At 49.6% G+C, this 15,548-nt stretch overlaps 2 long non-coding RNA genes across 2 annotated transcripts in view; both read left to right on the top strand.

Moving 5' to 3' along the window:
* LOC137754802 (uncharacterized) overlaps positions 1 to 444 on the top strand; it is a 148,741-nt gene extending 148,297 nt beyond the window's left edge. Inside the window, exon 4 of the long non-coding RNA XR_011071932.1 lies at positions 243 to 444. This is a non-coding gene — a long non-coding RNA (uncharacterized lncRNA). The remainder of the gene's footprint in view (positions 1 to 242) is intronic.
* A 2-nt stretch (positions 445 to 446) lies between these two features.
* On the top strand, positions 447 to 9,467 carry LOC137754801 (uncharacterized). The gene is made up of 3 exons (XR_011071931.1): positions 447 to 2,306; positions 4,008 to 4,051; positions 7,830 to 9,467. It is a non-coding gene; the product is annotated as an uncharacterized lncRNA (long non-coding RNA).
* The last annotated feature ends 6,081 nt before the right edge of the window (positions 9,468 to 15,548 follow it).

Raw genomic sequence — 15,548 nt, 5'->3', positions numbered from 1 at the left:
AGTGGTGAGATTTGTGTAGAAGGTTCCCAGCCATGATTCAGCATACAGGGAGTTCCTTGAATGGTATAAATTGGCCTTTCTTCTTCCTTAATGAAAATAATGCTTTTAGAAGCAGTGTATGTTCTGTTCAGTAGCTAGAACTTTCTGGACTAAAGGCAGTAGGGTGATGCTCATTGTTGAAAGACATCTGTTGAAAGGACAGAAGCCGGAATCTCACTGTTATGCTGTTTTTTGGTCCACAGGCCTGGAAGGCAGGACAGGTAAAGAGCTGTTCCTCTTCACCCATACTTCCCACCAGGAACCTTAGTGGAGCCAAAGTTTGCCACTAGGACCACCGCAGGACCTGGCTAAGATAGGACCATCTCTTAAGAGGCAAGAGCTCTGGATTTGATTGAGAATTCTTATTTTGGAGAATAAAGAAACTTCTGGATTGGAGAAGACATTTGATGAGAAAGCAAAGACCCTTGCCCTGAGGAATAGTGTCTGTGTTGACCTGCATGAACTGGAGGCCACCTACAATTAAAGAAGATGCCAGGGTCCCAGGCCTTCTTCTTCCTTCTGGTGGGAAACGTTTCTTCTGCTGCTGCCTAGTCTTAAGACTCCCCTGTACCAGTCCTCGGGAACCAGAGGGCTTTCTGCCCCACCCTTTCTTGCCCCCTGCACCCACCACGTCTGCTGTGCCTTTGGACTCAGCAGTTCTTCTCGTTCGCTCCATTATCTCCCACCCAGATACAGAGTGAATAGTTACCTACACGTAGGTCAGTGGGATCTTACTTTTTGCTCCTGCTTCTTCTAAAGAGGCCGATGTTTGCACGTTGCTGTACAAGCAGCCTTGGAATAGTATCCCTTCTCATCTATGTGGGATCTGGCCCCCACAGGCTCCAGAGTGTTGCACATCTGTGTGGAAATCCTTCAGGCTCTAATATGCTAGGATGTTGGAGGGGGCTTCGGCAGGGAGCTGGATCCTGAAGGCTAGCGTCCCCCACGTTCAACTTTCTTGGTTTGGATCGCATGCAGGTGTGCGTCTGGAGGAGCAGAAAATGAATACACCTTCTGTTTACACAGATGCATGGTCCACTGTGAAGACTCTTTTCCTTCCAGCTGGGCAGTTGGGGTCCATGTCAGAACATGATGCTTCATTACAGAGTATCCAGCGACCAGAGTTGATGGTGTTTCTTGAGGACCCTCTCCCTCCAGTGTGTGCTGGTGACACCTACACCCGACCATAGATGGGGCCCCATGAAACACAAGTCCTGTTTGTTCCTTTCACTCTGTAGCCACCACATATGTGGCTGAAAACTTTTCCTGGAGACTGATCGTGGTTCAACCTTGTCCAAAATGCAGAGCCAGAGATGTGTGTACTTTCTCTTTCTGAAGCAAATGGATGACTTGCCTTTGTAAACAGAGTTCAAGCCAGACGTATACATGTTCCCTGGGTTGTAGATGCTGCGTATGTATGACCATTTAGTGATGTCAGTGTCTTGTCAGGGAAGCAATGGGGTCCATCTTGGCGTCTCAGATTCACCACCAGACAAATGAGAGGAACCTCTGAGGGATGTTTCGTGCTATTGAAATGGGAAGCTTGTTTGTGGGCTTTCACCTTCCTTCCTTGACCAGTATACACACGCCTCACATTAGCTTCCTTTGGGTTTTAAGGAAAAGAGACCCATTTATATCACCTCTGTAAATGCTGGTGTGTTTCAGGTTGCCATGGAAACAACGTATTGATAGAAAGGAAACAGTCTACTCAGCAGCTGCCCACCCAGGCCTTCCCAAGAAGCCCAAGTCATTCAAGATACCCAGTCTCACTGGGTGGTTTCCAGGGATAGCAAAACTGAACCACCATGCTCACCTTGATCTTCCGTTGGCATCAGCACCCGCTGCTCCTGATTCTAGGAGACTGCCATGGTGATGGGCTGATGGTGACTATCTGTCCCAGTTTGCCCGGGACTGAGGGATTTCCCGGGATGCAGGACTTTTGGTGCTAAACCTGGGGCAGTCCTAAGCAAATTGGAACAACTGGTCACCCTACTGGAGACTCGATGACCTTGCCTCTGCTTCTACTTCATCTGCTGGAACTGGCTGATGCTCTTGATTGGTTTGGCCAGATGCCATTCAGAGCCCTTGCGACTGGCCACTTCATTGGCCACTGGGCAGCCTCTAGATGGACCAGGCGCACCAACCGATCTTGACCACATGAGTTGTTTCCAAGGTGGCAGGACTGCATGATATTGAATCAAAACCTGGCTATAAAGAACCAGCTGAGACCACATCCTTCAGAAGCGTGCTGTGGACAGATGGGCATGGTAGGTATTCAAGGTACCAGGGGTTCCTTTCCCGTACAATCCTACTTACAAAGGTGAAGTGAATCTTTTCCATTGAGAAGAAAACAGTTCACTGTGAAACAAAAACTAATACAGCCACTGGAAACAATGGAAAAAAGACTATGGTGTGTGCGTGTGCGTGTGTGTGTGTGTGTGTGCGCATGCGTATCATACAAGCACACACTGTGTAGAATAATGAGCCAAGAAGAAAATTCTGCATCTTAGCGAGACTAAGAGCTAAATACCTTTGGGATGGTGTTGTCTGGAGAGGGAAGGAGTTGGCTACAAGACTTCCTGAAATCCCTTTGAACTCTAGGGTCCCTTAAAATATCAGGGGCATGTAAATTGGGCCTAAGTGTGTACTTTCTGTCTGAAGTCTCCTAGATAACCTTTGAGTTTAATTCAGATAGTGTTGAATGGGGACCCCCCCCCCCCACCCAGCTCACCCTTACCTTTCCAGACACTGGCTTTATCTGGGATAGGGCAGCGGAACTTGGTGGTGGTAGCAGGGAAGGAGGAGAAGGTTGTGCCAGCCCAGCGTGGGGTGTTCATGACAAGTAAGAACAATCTGAAGGCAAATTACAGGTTCTTTTCAGGTTCGCTAAAGCCAGGCTCTCAGGATGGCATGCCATCCTGAACTTGTTGCTTCTTGCTGAGGGGATCAAGTCTCTATCTTTTCTGCTGAAAGACAAGCATGAGCGTCTGGAGCCCTGGAACACAGGTCTTCAGCTAATCATGCTCATCTTGCGTGGTGTGGCCCCAGAAGGTCATCGCCTGTCAGGGTGGAGATGAGCACACAAACACCTAGAAAGGACTCTCATTACACACGTGTAGAGGTTAAGACCCGACCTTGTGCACACCTGGGTCTTTGCCCCTGTTCTGACTCTCCTTGCCTTCACTGCCATTGAAGGAATGCTAGCCAGCTCCTGGGGTGTCATTTTTCTTTTTTAAAAGATGGACTCATTTCAGATATTTCCTTCGTTCATATCCCACACACGGTCATTGGTTCCAGAAGTAGTCCCACTGCTGTGCCAAAAGCAACAATTTCCTCTTTTTCTCTCTTTTCTTATCTTCTCATCCACGTCGAATCCCAGATTCCCAGAGCCTGAAGTGGTCTAAAGCATCACTCTTATCTAGATCTACCTCTGACTAATGCAGGAATCCTGTTTCCCACATCAGATGAGGGATGGTCCAGGCCTGGGGGAGGTCAGCCTTTTTGTCAGAGTGGGAGAGAACTGGGAGAGAAGCTTGGACGATATTCAACCTGGTGGGGAAGCAGAATTTTAAAGAGCGGTTCATGGGCCGCCAAGTGTCCACGAATGTCAGTTTCTTCATCGGATATTGAGCCACAGTGCATCTTATTTCTGGGTCCAGGTGTCTTATGCTGATAAAAAGCACAGAGTCAGAAGACAAGGAGACCTAAGTTTTTGTCTCAGAAAGTCCCCCTTCTTAAGTCCTTCCATGTACAATGAGGGAGTCAGGCCACACATTCCCCAAAGCCTCTTCTACCTCTGCCGTCCACAATGCCGCCATATTGGATAGAATTCATGACTTAAGAGATTTGCTACTTGTTAAAAAAATTTTATTTTATATTGGAGCATAGTTGATTAACGATGTTGTGTTAGTTAATTCGGTTGTACATATACATGTACCTATTCTTTTTCAAATTCTTTTCCCATTTAGGTTATTACAGAATATTGGGCAGAGTTCCCTGTGCTATACAGTAGGTAAGATTTGCTTTTTTTTTTTTTTTTTTTTTTCTCTCTGGCTCTAGTCCTGCCTTAACTTCAACTTGCTCCAAGATCATGTATAAATCACTCAAGCCTTTTCTCCGGCTCTCAGTTTTCTCATCAATAAAATGGGAGAGGGGAGTGTGGAGTGGGTGGCCTTGATGGTCCTCCAAGGTCCCTCCCATGTGTCAAGTTCTAAGCCTTGCCTGACGCAGCTGATGTCTGACAAGTAGCTCTCTCTGCCTTTGCCTTCGGCTGCACAGGCCAAAAACGGGGCTGTCCTGGGAAGTCCATGACCAAAGACTACTTCAAAGCTGCTTGCCCTTGTTGTCAGCTACACGGAGCAAGAGTCTGTCGAGGGAGAAGGCAAATAGACACACAGACTGATGACCGGAGAGGGGAAGGGGGACTGCTGTTTACCTGGGGTGACTGGGAGGGGGATAAAACCCACCTGCCGTTCTGACCAATAAATAAAAACTGGGAGCTCTGCGTGGCTAAAACTGTAGGGGATTTCTTAGTTTGCTTAGCGAAAGGCAAATATTAAGTCTTACGTTGACCTGTCCTGGGACCTCCCTTTTGGCTTTTGTCTGCTGTCCAGCGCTGATCACCGTGTACTCCAGGTTATCAGGTTCTGCCGAAGGGTTTTTTTAAAGAAAATTGTTTTCCATCTCTTTCTCCTTTCCTTCCTCCTTTGCCTGCCCCCCACTCCCACCTTCTAGGGTAAGGGTAGCTCAGGCCTGGGTTTTGGAGAGGCGGGGAGCGCAGGATCTGGAAGACTTGTTGTCCTGGGCGTGAAGTCGCCTGTGTTCAGGGCTCCGGCTGCCCTGGGGGTTACCCTTGGCCATGGCGCGCTGGCTCAGGGCTGCAAGCCCACCAGGTGGTCCTTGGGCGTCTCCTTCATCCTTGAGCTCTTCGAAAAGTTAGGTCCCAGGCTGTTGGGTGAAGCTCTTGCCTCTCATTAGACTTAAAATAAGCATCATCACAGCCGTTGGATAAAAGATACAGATCTCCCGTTTCTAAGTGGTTTCACAGTGACAGATGATTCCAGCCTGACGTGCTGAAAGATGAACTGATCAGCTTGTCACTCCCCATGTGAGACAGGCTGGCACCTGGGACCTGGGACCCTTTGCTGCAGTGCTTGCACCTGGACAAACGACTCCTGAGCCACAAAATACAAGGAAGCTATAAGGGACTACAAGTAACTGCGTGCATGCACAGTTGGGGCAAGTTCTGGACAACAAGATACAAAGAGACCAAAAACCCAACTGCCTGTTTCGGAAGAGCGAAAACAGGGTGTCGGGAGCAAAAGCAGGGTCCTGCGCATGCCCCCTGCACACAGCACCACCAAAGGGGTGGGCAGACCACCTCAGCCACTGCTCTGGCCCAACCCCTGGACACAGCCCTCCCCTCACCCCATATAAGGAACAAGTTCACACCCCCTCAGGGAGCAATCAAGGGGACCTGTTACTTGTTTTTGCTCCCCGCTACTGCAGCAGGGGCCCCAGTAAAGCCTTGCCTGAATTTCTTATCTGGCCTCTGATCAATTTCGATCGATTGAGGAAGGCCAAGAACCCTGGTCAGTATCACATGGAGTGAGATATCCAGACCTCCGGGAGCTAGACAACCACCCAGTCTATCCTGTTTCCACGTATGAGCTGCAGTGAAACTAAACTAGATGGCACATTCTTTACCCTTTGCCGTAAGCATCTTCAGTCTGTTCTAAAGCGCTGCAGTTCCGGGGTACTCGCGTCTCCTGGGTGGTGTTCGCTAACACCCACCCACTGTGGGGTACAGCACACCAAGGTGCGTTGCTCCGTGTCAGACCCCTATGCCCTTTTCCAGGCCACCCTGGTCACCGTCCGCGGAGAAGGCATCTTACCAGCCCACCCGGATATGACGGGCAGTTCCCCACCACTGCTCATGCAGTCAAGAGTTGGGAATGTTCTGGAATTGCTTAATTAAGAAAGTTCCTTTCACACTCCAGTGGTGATTTTTGGTTGAACTCAGCATGAGTTTTAATCCTCTGGCAATTCTTCCTGGATGAGTCTATGCTTTAGAAGATCTATGTTGGGCCACCAGGCTACTGAAATCCTGTTAATCCTTCAAGGCTCATTTCAAATGCTCCCTGCTCTAGGACGCCTTCTTGGGTTTCTTCTTCCCTCTCAACCAGTTGTGACCTCTCCCTCTGTCACATATTCTCTTAAAGCATGTGGCACTGGCTAGGTACCCCAAAACACTGATCCCTCCTTCCTCACCAGAACACCTTTTGTATGTCATTTACTATGCTTATATTGAACTTGTTTTAAACTTGTTTCTCCCAACATTCCTCTGTCTGTCTGTCTGTCTCTCTCTCTCTCATAAAAGCAGGAACAGGGTCACTCCGTACACTTTGAAATTTATCCCTAAAATGCCCAATAATGTTCAGGATCACATGGCAGGCACTGTGATTGACATTTCATCCTCAGAAATTAGAGATGTACAGGGATCCATGGCTTTGCTCAAGTCTTATATATGAGAGCTGGGATTCATACCAAGGTCATTGGACACCTGAAGTTCAGAGCTCTTAAGTTGTATCATAGTGGCTTTTACCTTGTAGATATACAAGGGAGATGTTGAGTTGACTTTCCCTATTAGTGATCTGTTACTGTGTACACCACTAAGGTTGCCTGTTTTTTGTCTGCCTATTAATCAATAAAGTGTGTTCTGAACAGCAGAGAAAATGTGCTTGTTCCTTGATTGGTTGCTTTCCCTGCAGAATCTCTTCTTGAAATAGACTATGTCTGGTTTTTGCCAGTTATCTGAGAGTTAGGGTGATTTTTAAGGTAGGAAAGAGAAATTTAAAATCAAAAGTTTAGGTCAGAATTTCTAAAGAATCTCACAGTGTCTAATAGGGAGAAATACAGAAGAAAAACACAACACATATGAGATGTCTTTTGCCTTCGGGATCTTACAGTCTGGTCAGACAAGAATGGCACACACAAAATCATCAATCGCATTTGCCAAATAAACTCATGGTTAGTATTACTGGAGAATCTGGGTGGATAATGCTGCCTGCTCTTCGCCCTGTCATGAACGTTTCCAGCAAGTCGCAAACAGAGAAGTTGGATTATGATGAGCAGCCCCCCTAATGGGGATGGACCTCCTGGGTTCCAGGGCTTACCACGGGGGGACAGAAGGCAAAGGTGGGAGAGGCACCATTTGAGAGCAAGCAGACCCCGGGAGAGGAGAGTCTGTTCCCGTTTGCTATCTGATGAACCAACACTTCTGTGGGGAGGAGAGCAGAAAGGTCGGCAGAAGTTTCACCTTTTGAGGGAAGAGAAGAACTCAAAGACCACCCCCTCTTCTTTGTACAAATGAGTAAAATTAGAATTTGGACAAAGTGGGGGTCATCTGTGGGCTCTGGTCACCAAGACCAATTTCAGACATTCAAGAGATGGTAAGACACCTGGCCAAGAAAAATCAGGCAGTTCAGGAAAGAATACAGCCCAACCTCTTACATACAGTGCTTTACGGTTTAAAGGGTCCTGCCAAAGCTTCTGATTGGAATCACAGCAACTTTGTGAGATGGTATTAAGACCTCTTTGTTACAGGTGAGGAAAGTAAGGTGAGGGGAGGTTCAATGACTTGCCCTAGAGCACACCCCGTAAGGCCCCTGCCCTAAGGGCTTTGTACAGTTTCTCTGTGCAAACTGTATTAGTCACTGTAGGCTGCTGTAACAAAATAGCCGCAAATCTCTGTTGTTTTACCTAATGCCGATTTCCCATTCATTTTCCAGGGGGAATGTGAGTTGGCTGTGGTGGAAACAGGATGCTCTTTTTCATGCAGATATTCAGAGACTCAGGTTCCTGTCTTAGGACATCACCAGACCTCTAGCAGTGACACGTCCAAGGAGTAACTTAACCTCATCTTTAAACTGCTTCGTAAGGTGGTTGCAAGGTTTAGATGAGTTACTGCAGGCGTGGCACTTAGAACGGTGCCAGGGACGCGGCGCTCGATAAATGTGGGCTCTTTGCTCTACGCTCTGAACGTGGAACTGTATGGGCCCATCTGCCGTGACTCTGGGCTCACGCGATTTCTGCGCCTGGGTAGTAGGAGACTTCAAATGTGAACTCCGCCACTACATCTACGTTTCCCCAGTGTGGACAAGGCATCACTGAATCTCTCCAGCTGTGGGGAGCCCTTTCGGTTGTTTGGTTCGGTTTGGGGGCTAGAGCTGGGTTGCCAGCCAAGAGTATAGATGACGATGCCTGGATACTAGCCCTCGGAATGGTGATTCTCCTTCTTGGGGACCCTCAGCACCACATCGGCTTCATCTGACTCTTAATAGCAGTCAAGCTTTTTCTCCCCAAGTCCAGGTTCTCTCCAGGACTTGTCAGTTGCCTCAACTGACTAAGGAAGCCCTACAGACTACTCAATCAGACATACACATTGAGTTCTTGAAGCCCTTTCTGTTGCCTCCTCTACCCGGGCAGAGAAAGGAGCTGATCTCACAAGCCAGGCAGCCTTCTCCCCATTTCCACACCTAGATTTCACATCACACCCTTCTTCTCCACTGCGGACCAGCGAGCTCCTCTCTCAGGCCCCCGGCTGGGTGTGGGTTCTTGTAGCTGTGAGACCTCAGTCGCTCAGGATTCTGGCACCAGCTCGTCTGTTCTGTCTTCAGCTCTCCTGGCACCGCCGGAGAATGGAAAAGCTGGTCTGTTTACGGGACATGGGGCCAGAACAGCATTAAAAACTAAGGAACAAATAAAACGTGGTAAACAAATTTACTTTCCAGTAAGGAGTGCTCCTAGCCCGGTCCTTCACCAGGAACCATTTTCCTCATGTGTTTGGATAAACGTTCATGCTGGGCAATTACCATTCCCAGGGAGCGGCTGCCTATTTCCGTTGGCTATTTATTTTGATTTTGACCGTTTCTCCCCCTTCTGAGCATCAGACACCTAATAGCAAAGAAACTGTCCTCCCTCCCGGGGCACTGGGAGCAACCCCCCAAGCCTTCCTTCTCTCGTCTCTTCCATCACTCCTTCACCTCCAGACAAGGCAAGGACATGGCGGGCATCTTGCCCTGGATGGAAGCTGCTCTCCAGGGAGAAGGAAGGAGGGAAGGAGGTGAAGCAGAGGAGAGAAATGGTTTCAAATAAAAGCTGGAACAGATACAAAGGTTTGTGTGTGGGTGACCGTCTCTTTGAGAAAGCTCTTCAGCATGAATCCCCCTTGTGAGTTTTCGTGGGAGCAGAAAGCCATTGATCTCAGGTTTCCTGACCCCAGCAGGTAGCTTATTGTAAAGCAGTTCATCCAGAGGGGAAAAAATACCTTGTTTCAGCATTTTAATTTTTTTTCCAGGGCTCTGAACCAGACTTGTAAGAAAGGAGATAGAGAGGATTAACTTATTCTTTCCTAGCTCTGAAATAGATGTAACTGGTGGAAAAAAAAAAAAAAAAAAAAAAGAAGCAAACAACTTGGAACAATGATTATTCTTGTTTACTTGTTTAGAAACGCATAGTTATGAAGGGCCCCTATTTGCATATTTTAAACTCCCCCTCCCCCTCCTCATTCCCCTCTGCCCTGTTTTCCTTCTGTGCTGGGATGGAGGAAGGGAAGGCACACCCTAAGCAGACAGTGGTCAGTGTGGATGATAACTTACTTTCTGCCTAAGTTCACTTCACTTTCTAAATTCCTTGCCTTCGCCTGGTTGGATGAATTGGTGCTCTTGGCGGTGCTGAATTCAGAGAGGCCCTGAGGAGCGGAGTGACGCTGACTCACGGACAAGACACGGGGTGGCACTGGCTTTGGAGTCCTTAAAAGACTGGACTCAGGGCGGCACCAGGAAGGGGCGGGGGGTGGAGGGTGCGCCCTGCCACCCCACCACAGCTTCCCCACGAGCCCCAGCCTGCAAATGGCCTTCCCAACTGCCACTCCCAAACCTTCTCCCAGAGACATCCCAGAGCTGTCACAGGGTCACTTGTCCTGGGCCTTACCTGGGTCACGAGTTGGTGACGTGGGGAAGGGCGAAGCGAGACCCTTCGCCCCTTGGAGGATGTTGGAGACACTTTCCTCTTTGGAAGATGTGGGTTTTCTCACGGCCCTGCCTTCTGAGGGCTGAAGGGTTCTTATTCCAGGGGGTGTGAGGCCCTCATTAATAAAACCTGGTTGGCATGGGAATAATCCTGTTCGTGTGTGTTAATGAGTGAAATGCACAGAACCATGTGCTGAGCCTCGACCCCAAAACGTGCTGCTGGCTCTGTGCCTGGTGGGGATGAGCCTTGGGTAGACTTTTCCAGAACACAGGAGGAGATATGTCTAAAGGTCCACCCCCAGCCTGGTGCCCAGGCCCCTTTGAGAGCAATGGGAGTTTCTAACTTAATAAAAATTAGTATTCAACAATCTGATGTGATGAGAGACTGCAGTCCTTGTTCGTGGACCTCGGTTTGGGGAATGCTGAGGTTCAGGTGGGTCAATTAAGCCACCCAGCCTCACTCGGCAAGTTGATGGTGAGCATTGATGCATCGGGCCTCTGGTCCCCACCTGGACTAGGGTTCCCTGGATGCCTAGAGGGTAGTACCTGCAGGGAGAGGAGGCCAGAGAAGGTATCTGGAAAGCCTAGGAGGGAGGAAGTTATCCAGTCCAGGCAAAGTGCTGTAGAAGCAAAATCCATTCATGGTAGCTTCATGCCTGCCGTCAGGGTTGGGCGCTCCAGGGTCAAGAATGCTTTGAATAAGAGGCACTGGGGGTGGACCAGCCCTCCACCGGGGACGCTGGGCTCTCCAGGGTGGGGAAGACTTCATCCGGGCTGCATCCCATTCTCAGTTCCGCTCTATTTAGAACACTTTTTTTTTTGGTGGAAAGCAGATTGCTGAGGAGGAGAGCACCCGGCCAGGCGGAGAGGTGGCTTCCAGAATTGGGGGTGGAGGGAGGGAGAGGCAAAGGCAAAGACTCACAGCAGGATGCACCAGCCAATAACCTTCTCACCCCTCTTCATCTCGTCCCCATCCATCACCTTTCCCCTCCAGCCCAGCAGCCCATCTCTGGGCAGAGCTTACGGAGGCAAGGTAGCAGCACCTGGAACTATTTTCCCTCTTGCAAAATGACATAGGCACCCGACATGTTAAAATTCCCGAGTCCGTCCAACAGAAAGCCCTTTTGCAGCAAATACCCGCTTTGGTGATGTGTGCTGCCCGTGGACTCATGACACAGCAGGCCAGGCTGCGTGGGTGCAGAATGACCTCGGATGCGATTCTCTTCTGGAAACAGGGGCAGCCTGGACTAAAGGTGGTTCCCGTGGAGGTGCTTGCCAGCAAAGATGGCGCAGGAGGTGTTTGACGCTTTGCTTACAGGACTTGAATAATCCTCCCCCTCCCCCACCAAAGAGACAGCTGTGCTAAATACAGGAAACTTGGTGGGCAGAGAGAAAGTTGTGGGTGGCCAAGGGATTTCTGTGTCTTTAAAAACCCTCTCCCATCCCTTGCCCTCGCATCAGTCTTTGTCTTGCGAGAGGAACTTGGTGTCTGAGAAGTGACTCCCATGGGCCCCCGTGCAGCTCCCTTTGGAGCTGAGTGACACAGCTGGCTCTGCCCACTGGACTCCAGTTGGCACCCCTGATGTCCTTTCTCTGCAGAATTCTTCTGTGAAATGGGCCAGAGTCACTCACCTTCCCGGCCAAGGCAACTTTGAGACCAATGGCAACAGTTTTTCGAGAACTTTGGAAGCAGTAGAGTTGTGTACCCACTTGCTAACAGGCTAAATCTTAGGGCCTCCCTAACCCACAGGATTCTGGGCGTGTGGGTCTGGAGGCCAGTGGGTGGCTTCCTGCTGGCGCACAGCATTACTGACCAGCGAATGTTCAAATGCATGAGACGCTACATCCCTTTCCTGCTGGCCAGCTGCCTGGTCCTTCTGAGCCCTTCCAGGAGCCCGTAGGTGACTTTCAAACTCAGCTGTGCTCCGGATTTGAAACCACTGGTTCTCAACCAAGGGTGGTTTTGTCCCCCTACCCAGCACCCCAGGGGCCATTTGCAGTGTCTGGAGATATTTCTGGTTGTCACAGCTAGAGGGGAGGGTACTATGGGCATCTAGTGGGAGAGACCCAGGGTGCTGCTAAACGTCCTACAATGCACAGGACAGGCCCCCACTACAAAGGATTATCCGGCCCCAAATGTCTATAGTGTCAGGATTGAGAAACTGTGCTTTTTTTCAGCCTCTGCTGCCAGGTTGAAACAAGCATGAACCCTCATCACCCCGCTGCCCTCTCCCCATTGCTTTATTTATCAAAGGGGGAAAAAAAATCTGTTATTTTTTCCAAGTGCATTTCCCTCTGTATCTTATCAAGAACCACCAAGTTCAGCACACCCTTGATTAGTCACTTCCATTAACAGTGTTTATTTTGGGGTTTGTGTTTATTTTTGAAACGTGGTCACCCTCATCCCCCCTCTCTTCCTTATGCACTAGTGGTGTGCGGCCAGCTTTCTAGCACGGTCTCGTCCACATTTTCCTCCATCCATAAACCCACTGGGCAGCTTCTGAGGAGGGAGGGCCAGCCTCTCCTCCCTCCACTGGGGCTTGGGGGAAGGCTGCCACTCCTGGAGTTTCTCTTAAAGTGGCAATGGGGCAATTGTCGTCTTCCCTCTGATTTCTCAGATACGCTTGAAGATCCTTTTCATTAGTGACTCTGTGGACCAACCGACCCGTGACAGAGCTGAGCCCTTATTCCCAGCCGTCCGCGTTCCGTGAAACCGAGGACGCCCGGTGGTTTTCTCCATTGAGTCAGAGGCAAGGAGATTTTTGACTTGTGGGTCTCTCCTGCTTCTCTCCACCCATCCCCTCCTCACTGCAGGCGAGTCTCTGGGTTATATTTAAGTGTTTCTGAGTCATCGAGAGCCGATTCCTTCTCCTCTCCGCCACCCACCCTTCCACCCTCCCAAATGGCAGTGGGAATTCAGGGTTTACGGCTGAGTTGCCCCGGAGCTCAGAGGGAATCTCTGCACAGCTTCGGTGGGGGGGGGGGTCTTCCTCTTTGACTGAGCACCCGCTCTCCAGCATCCCTGCTGCTCCTCCCAGAGTTCCAGCAGCTGCCACCTCCCCAGGAGGCATGTACAGAACCCCTCAACCCATGAAGTCCCTCCCCGATTTGGGGGGTGGGTCTCATTGCTAGTCTTGGACATAAGCACCGAGGGACCCAATGGTTGCAGCGAAACCCCCGCCCAAGGACGCTCTGAGGCCGCCAAGCTGCACAGAAGGCCCAGGGTACCCTCGCCCTCCCCCCTTACTCCTTCCTGGGACATTTATTTGAATCCCACCGGGGAACTGGTTACTGTGGGATATTTATTTGTTTAAACATGGGTGGTTCCTACAGAGGAGGGTGTCAGGTTTCAAGGGTGGAGGGACAGTTGCAAACAGAGAGTGGGTGGTCCGGACATGAAGCAGGCCGGGGTGGGGGTCAGAGAACCCAGGCCTTTTTAGGTTTGTAGGTGAAAATGCTGAGTGACTACTGCCTCACTCTTGGCCCTTCTATCTTGTTATGTAAGACAGAGTGACTTGGTGTGGTTGGGCGGTGTTCAGACTCTGGGACAGCCTTTTGGTAGATTGTTGAAAAGAGTATTTGGGAATCGCTGGGCAATGATTGGGCAATCACTCTGATTAATTTATCCTGAGGGCTTTGATGACTGTCTGTCTGAGTGCCTCGGGGAGGATTGGAAGGCTGCGGGCTGGACTGGCTCGAAATGCAGCCCCACCTCTAAGATTCTGAAAGATTCTGCAGAGCTGGTGCACTATTGGAATGGCAGAGCCTCTTTCCTAAAACCGCTTGAGTTGTTGACTAGAATGAATGGTCCTGCCTTGTGTCCTGGGGCCAGCCTCCTTTCTGGGTTAAACTAGCAGAAACATATCTCTGATAAGTTTTGGGGTTCACATCAGCCCTGAATGACAGAGTTTGGAGTTTTGTATCCGGCAGGTAACGGTCCAAGTAAACCCAAGATGGAGGGAAAACCAGAGGTATAGTTGAGATCGCTGCTCTCTGGTCCACGGTTTTCCAAAACCTGGAAGTAGCAGCAATAGAGCGTGTTGTCCTTAAGCCTCTTCCACAGCTTCTCAGCTACAGAATTGGAAAGTGCAGAGGAAGGCTATTAGTTTCCACAGATGCACTGCTGAAAAGATCCAGTGTTTTGCCAGGAGATGCTTTTTGGAGGGAAAGCACCAGGGGAGGTTGTTTTTTTTTTTTTTAAGTTTTTGGCTGCACCACATGGCATGTGGGATCTTAGTTCCCCGACCAGGGATCGAACCCACGCCTCCTGCATTGGAAGGCAAAGTCTTAACCACTGGGCCACCGGGGAAGTCCCCCAGGGGAGGTTTTGGAGCGTCCAGTGACTAACAGAGTTAAATACAAGAGATCCGGTAGAGATAATAGTGAGTGACTGACTGTCTTCTAACGTCCTACCAAGGGAAAAAGGAGATGGGATTCATGGAGCAATGTGGAAGTAGGTCAAACACCAGAAATCATCTGGTGATACTGAAAGTGATAGCACCGAGAGAGGCTGAAGTATCCCTTTTTTAAAATTAGGAGGGAGAGGAATGCTTTTTACCAAGTCTTAAGTACTGTTGTTTCTGGACAGAGGAAAAGACTGTCCCTAGATGGATAGCCTCATCAAGGAAACCTTGTTAAAAATTAGCGATGTCATGTACATACTGAAATATTTAGGGCTGAAGGGTCCTGCTGTCTGCATTTTACCTTGACCTATGTTTAAAGAGTAAGATGGGTCGATGGATGGATAGATGCGTAGATATGTGATGAAACGTAGTGGCATCTTGTGACGTCACAGAGTCTAGGCGGGTATAACATTTCTATGTGTTTGAACGGTTTCAACTAAAATATTGGGGGAAAGTACCAAGCCCTGAGCCACCCATGGTAATTCAGATTCAGTGAGTTGGTGATGAGGGCTAGGAATGTTCCGAGCTTCGCAAGGGATTCTGATAACGCGCCAAGCCTGTTGGGGCCCACGTGGAATAGACTGGTTTTCCTCAAACTTGGATGCGCACAGGAAACCCCTGGAGATTCTGTCAAATGCAGGGTCTGATCCAGCAGGTCCGGAGTGGGGCCCGAGTCTGCAGTTCTCACAAGCTCCCAGGTGAGGCTGACGCTGCCCGTGCCTGGACCATACCTTGAGCAAGAAGGAAGAGAGTACTCTTCCGTGTTCTCTGCATCCGAGTAGTCCAGTGGGTCTCAGCTTGGGTTTCACACTGGAATCGTCTGGGTAGCTTTAAAATAAACTGGATGGCTGGGAGTGGGGGGGGGGTGGTCTCACCCCCAGAGATTCTGGTTTAATTGGCCCGGGCTGCAGCATGGGCAATGAGATTGAAAAACCCCTCAGATGATTCTAATGTGCAAGCGCTGATTTCATGTCACGAAGGGAATCGACGGAATATTAAATTTCAGGAAATGAACTTTTGCACAGAAAGACGCTGCGGACCCTCATCACCCATGTGTGCGGAGGCTTTTCCAACC

Source organism: Eschrichtius robustus, chromosome 20 (genome assembly GCF_028021215.1).
Source record: "Eschrichtius robustus isolate mEscRob2 chromosome 20, mEscRob2.pri, whole genome shotgun sequence".
Taxonomy (NCBI): domain Eukaryota; kingdom Metazoa; phylum Chordata; class Mammalia; order Artiodactyla; family Eschrichtiidae; genus Eschrichtius; species Eschrichtius robustus.
This window is presented reverse-complemented; position numbering and strand designations above follow the sequence as displayed.